General features: G+C 32.5%; 1 long non-coding RNA gene across 2 annotated transcripts; it reads left to right on the top strand.

The window, feature by feature from the left end:
- Positions 1 to 1,009: 1,009 nt before the first annotated feature.
- LOC105802858 (uncharacterized) lies at positions 1,010 to 3,404 on the top strand. 2 transcript variants are annotated; one of them, XR_001136313.2, is made up of 3 exons: positions 1,010 to 1,293; positions 1,400 to 1,518; positions 3,126 to 3,404. It is a non-coding gene; the product is annotated as an uncharacterized LOC105802858 (long non-coding RNA). The 2 variants fall into 2 exon arrangements; XR_008190564.1 differs by lacking the exon at positions 1,010 to 1,293 and having other exon boundaries at positions 1,378 to 1,518.
- The last annotated feature ends 2,938 nt before the right edge of the window (positions 3,405 to 6,342 follow it).

Genomic DNA, 6,342 nt, shown 5'->3' with positions numbered 1-6,342 from the left:
ATCAATAGAATAATCAACAAGATAGACAAATTTTCCATTATCCTCTCCCAGAGGACCAATATTTGGATCACCATTTATCCACCGTTTGTAAAACTCATACTGTGTTGATTTCTTATGAGATTTTTTATTGTGAGGCTTGTAAGCTTCATTATCCATGCCTGTAACCCATTCTTCAAATTTTAGCTCATAGCACAGTTCACAAGAACACATAAAATCCCATGGACAATGTCCTGTAATAGGATCTTTAAAATAATATAATGGTTTTCCATCTGCTTGAAAACTCTCTATAAGAGCTGACTCTGGTCCTGGACTTCCAGGTTGAAAAGGTTGCATCATCAACTATGTTAGGAAGATTGGTGGTGTAGCCTGATATCTTAGATGACTGTGATCAAATCGAACTTCACTGGTTCCATCTGATTTGGTGATGATCTGACTTTTGGTTGATCTGGTAGGTTGATCATGCTGATGGATTTGCTCATAATTTGTTACCCACTTTTTCTGGCAAAAGTTTCAACAACTCTTGCTTGGGTATTTGTTTTGGTACATGCACACAGTGAGGTTCTTCTATACTATTGACAGTAATGAAAAGGGAATCTTCAGAACCATGGTATGACAGCTTAAAGGTGTGATCCTGAACCCTATACACTATCTGATAGTGAAGGGTCGTTGTTACTGCTGATTCGACCATTTCAGCACCAATAATCTGGATCTGAACTCTTAAGGCATTCAACAAATTTGGATCTTAAAGGGACATATTAAAATTAGGAAATAAAGTTACCATCACCATTCCTAAACTTAGAGTGGCTTCAACTGTACTAATACAGTTCTATATAAAGTTATTTTGTAAGAGAACGTGAGAATTAATTGACGAAATAAATTATTATCGCGGGAGTTGCTTTCTTAACGATGATATATCTTTACACCACGTTTGGTTGGGTGTAATGGGTATGCCATTATAGCCCTATTCTATGGGCCCCACCTATTTCGTCGTTTGGTTGGGTGTAATGCCCTATTACGGGCTTATTACATTACGCCCCTATTCCTAAAATCTGTTGCTTTCTATTCCCGAAGGAAAGCTCAGTTTTGCTTCCATTTTGGTTCTCCTGATTTCATCTGCCCTGTTTTACCCTCCCAACCCGAAAGCCACATCCACCCTCTCCCTCTCAACATCAAACAGAACCTCCCCTTACATTTTCCTTTATTTTCCTTCTTTATTACAAGTGCAAAAGAAATCTGAGTCAGATTTGTTCTTGAAGGTAACTGCAAAAAAAACTGGAGGACCGACCACACCAAGTGAGTTTTTCTCAGATCTGATAACTCCCCATCTTTTTCCCGTAATGAATCAATTCAATTAATAATTTTGAGGCCCGACAATTTTTCTGCTTGTTTATTGTTAAAGCTCTAGGAAAATCGAAGAGGCCTCATCGTTTTCGAGCAGGAACTAGGTCTCTTCAAGAGATTCGGAAATACCAGAAGACCTCAAATCTACTCGTTTCTACTGCCAGCTTCATCAGAGAAGTGAGCACTCTTCCTCATCTTCTTTATGTTTTTGGTGTTCCAACTCTTCATTTTTCTTGAAATTTTCGTGTTTGACATGTTTTTAGACATGGGTTCGGGGTATCAAACATTTATACCTGAATCTGAGCAAGATAGCTTTGATGTGTCTGTGATAATATTTTGTATGTTTTATGTAGATTTTCTGAATAGTCTTTCTATTTTTAGTTGCAACATATTCTTGCTTGATTTTGGATATTCCGTGGACTTTGTTGTTCGGTTCTTGATTGGCGTCAACTTCGTTTGCAGTAATTCTTAATTTTTAGTTTATGCACATATGCGATACAGAACAGTTGCTGCAGTATATGTAACTGTAATATTATTATGGTAAATTGAGATTAAAATAAGCTCTAGTGGCTATGAGTGCATGAGTTATGGTTGAATTTGATTAAATGAGGCATCTTATTAAATTTTTATATTTGACTCTATAATTTTACAATTAGCTGATATTAACATCTCTATAGTGACTTATCCAAATCATCTCTGCGCGAATTATGCAGCACCTTTCAACTAAAACTAGTATTGATTTTTATAAAACTTACCGATTTTCAGTATTAAACTTATAGAGTAGTTTAGGGTGAAAATTTAGGATGGGAATCAGCCTATCAGGATATGGAGACTAATCTAGCATTATTGTACAGGGGTTTGCTAGTGAGAGTAAGAAAAAGAGAGAGGTTTAATTTTGTTGGCATTTTGCCAATATTTTTCGGTGAATATTTTTTGTCCTTATTTCACCCTTTTCTTTTTCCTGCTATCTTTCTTTGCTCCACGATGTGAAAGGGGAGGTTTGATTTCTACAAAATTGTTGTGGCTGCCATGCAAAATTAGTATCATCACTTAAGCTTTGTTTTGTTGTATGCAAGTCTTATAGTTTATTAAGAGTGTTTGAAAAATGAGAAAGTTACATTAAAAAAAATAAAAGAGAGTAGAAAAAGAAGGGTAGGAAATTAGGAATGGGGGAGGAGGTTGTTGAAAGGGTCAAGGCCAACAACAACCAACAAGATGGGTGTGTCGGATTAATGGATCCCACAAATCACAACCAAGATTTGTTATTGAGAGAGGAACTGTGATGTATGATTATATTTTGGTTAAGGGAATTGGAGGGAACTATGATAATTATTATTAATTTATATATGTAAGTCGTCTTGTTTAATTTTTTGTGTTTTTAGAAATCAAGCTTTTCCCTCTTCTTAGTTTACTGTTTGTATGAATATCTGCTCCCACTTTAACTACAAAAGTAAACTAAAGCAAAAAGTAATGCTGGGATTTTCTTTCCTTTTACAATACTCTATAAGTTCTCCTATCCGTTCTGTTAATAAGGAATACCTGGTTGTATATAATCTGAAACTACAACTTTTGGGATAAGAAAATCCATAAATTTGAATGTGTTCTATTTTGATGTTGTCAATATTTCTATCAGAAGCAAATGTTCTGTCATCCAACTTTAATTCTAGTTTATTCTTGTGCTTTTCCTTTGCTGCATGGAACTTAAGTAGGTTATAATTTTTAATAGGTACATTTTATCATTTCGAGGGAGTCTTGAACCTCCATGGAACTTTTCTATTCTGCAGATAGAGCCAATCCCAAGTGGAAATCTGCCTCCTGGTTTTGATCCTATTGAAGGTTGCAAGCGTATCAGAAAGGAAAATGTATTATTTTCAAGATTTTCCCTCTTCTTTTTTTTCCCTTTATGAAGCTGTGAGGGTGCACTATAATGAATATTTTATATGGAGCTTTAATTCTCTGCCTCTGGAAGGTACCTTTTTTTGAAGCAATGTAGGAATGGGATAGCAATGTAGGGTGTTGGATTTATTTTTTCTTAATCAATTTATATATATATGATTTTGATAGAGTGATAAAGTGATAGATGTTGCTCCCTTGAGGAGTTATATCGACCATGATGAGTATTTAAGGGATCATGGGCTCAATTACGATACTTCATCATTTAGCTCAAGTTTCGGTGTCTATGAGAACTATATGTTCTTCTTTTTTATAGTTTACTCCATAGTAATGTTTTTCTTTATATTTTGCCAGTGGTGATGTAATAAGTTGATTTTTATTGGTATTGAAAAATTTGAATTTGGGATCAAATTTCTTAAGTTGAGCTAGTTCGAAAATTTTAATCGAGCAATTACAAGACCTGTACGAAATTATAGGATCAAACCACTAGTGATTACTTAGATGAGTCGTTAGATATAATACAATGAATAAATTGTAAGGTGATTAAAATTTAAGGAATTAATTAGAAATATTTTATTAAAAATAAAACTAATTAAATGTGTATATTCATATACAACGCATTAATTAAAAATATTTTAAATAATTAAATTTAAAAATATTATTTTAATAATATTACATATATATCAACTTTTGAACCATTATAAATTAAACCCAATCCAATCATGAGTAAATAAAATAAAATAAAATTGGATCATTAGATATAATCAAGTAAACAACTTGATTAAAAACAATTATTCAATATATTAGTGGTAAAAATTTTCAAATCCACATTGAAGTTGAGAAACTATCACTTTATTCTTAATTTTCATTTAAAATAAAAATAAATAATGAGACACATGTTGATTTCATAATTTTGGTTGTAGTACCAAATAATAATCCTAATTAAAATTAACTAAAATGCTGGATAAATTCCTTGTATAATAGATTTTTTAAAAATATTTTAGCATTTTAAGAAGTTTAAATGAAGTTTTGGGTGTCTCAAGTTGAGTTCCAAATCGAGCTTAAGTACTAATTATTCATTGTTATTATGATTGAAAGTGCTTTTAAAAATTGTTTAAAGGAAAATGTGGTTTGTTAATGTTAAATTTGTAACATTGTTGTCAAAAATACGGTTAAATGTTAAAATGTTCTTCTTAGAGATGATAGTGCAAAGTAAAAGATAGTTAAGTTACATGAGATTTAAATAATTTAATACAATGATACACGAGATATAAATTTTAAATATTCTTTAAGTAATTAATATAAATTGTTTATAAAATTAATGAAACACATATCCATATAAAGAAATGAAATTTAAGTTGCAAAGATAATTTTAATTTCTATTTTTTGCTTCGTAAAGATTCTAAATTTGTATTGTTCATTTTTCTTTGATAGTGTGTTATTGCTTCCTATTGAAGCGGCTTGTTTGATTGCTTCCTCCACCCACAGTTGAACGTCTTCTTTTCACACAATCATTGTAAGTTCTTTGGCAATTAAATCATTTAATTTTATTTTACTGTTATTGAAATTATGATTGGAGAAATGTGACACTTTTACTACGATTTGACAATATGGAACACATTAATATCTTGCAAGAATGGCTCAAATCGCCTTTAATTGCACAAAGTGTGAGGCGAAAAGAATTGGTATTGCATTGACAATATGGTTGCAAATCTGTAGAATTGCGAGTTGGTTCTTGCTTACATTGGGTGCCAGCCATAGCCTACATACTTATAGACCAAGGATTAGGTCCTATATTTTAGATTTTTATGCACAACGGGATTATGTGAAAAGGCTTATATATGCTAGTGATGAAACCTGTATTGAACAAGTTAGGATGAATATATTTGCCTTTTTTAAACTATGTGAGATGTTACAAACGTTAGGGGGATTGAAGTCGTCAAGGAACATGCTTCTTCATGAGCAAGTGACAATGTTTTTACATATCATTTCCCATCACTTTAAAAATCGAGTTATCAAGCATCACTTCAATAGGTCCGGGGAAACTGTTAGCAGATCATTTCATAGTGTTTTAAATGCTGTCATATGCTTACAAGATGTGTTATTTAAAAAGGCAGAGCCAATTACAGCTAATTCTTCAGACACAAGGTGGAAATGGTTTAAGGTATTGGACTGAGTTTTATATATAGCTTGTACATAATTTAGTTGATTTAGATTTAAATTTAGTATCCTAACTCAAGATTTTATAACATGTGATATAGAATTATTTAGGTGCTCTTGATGGAACCCACATCAAGATTAGGGTTCCAACAGTTGATAAACCTAGATATCGAAAGCGAAAAGGTGACATAGCAACAAATATGCTAGGTGTTTGTAAACCTGATATGCAATTTGTTTATGTTCTTCCTAGTTGGGAAGGTTCTGTTGTTGATGGATGAGTTCTTCGAGATGCCATTAGTAGGAGACATGGACTAAAAGTTCCTCATGGTAAAGTGGATAGTTAGAGGACTTTGAATTATTTATTAAGATCAAACTTTTTTTGGGACTCTTAATCATTTTAAAAAAAGTTTTTTTATAGGTTGTTATTATCTAGTTGATGCTGGATACACAAATTGTGAGGGATTTCATACACCTTTTAGAGGACAACGATATCATTTGACTGAGTGGCATCAGGGTTCTCAGCCAAGTACTCCGCAAGAATTTTTTAATATGAAACATGCCTCAACACGTAATGTTATTGAAAGATGCTTTGGGTTATTAAAACTTAGATGGGGAATACTTAGGAGTCCATCATTCTATCCTGTAAGGGTGCATAATAGATACATTATTGCATGTTGTTTGCTCCATAATTTTATTCGAACCCATATGAGTATTGATCCTATTGAAGCGGAGGTGGGAGAAGGATTACCTAGTAATGTGGTAGATGACGATGAACCGAATATTTTTAAATATTCATCCATCGGATGCTTGGGCTATTTGGAGGATGGAACTAGCCAACCAAATGTTCAATGAATGGCAAGCATCTAGAAATTAGTTAGGTTTAGGGACAAAATGAGTTTGAGTTAATTTGTTTATGTTATTTTATGTATCTATTTTGTGAAACTTTGG

Source organism: Gossypium raimondii, chromosome 11, assembly GCF_025698545.1.
Source record: "Gossypium raimondii isolate GPD5lz chromosome 11, ASM2569854v1, whole genome shotgun sequence".
Taxonomy (NCBI): domain Eukaryota; kingdom Viridiplantae; phylum Streptophyta; class Magnoliopsida; order Malvales; family Malvaceae; genus Gossypium; species Gossypium raimondii.
This window is presented reverse-complemented; position numbering and strand designations above follow the sequence as displayed.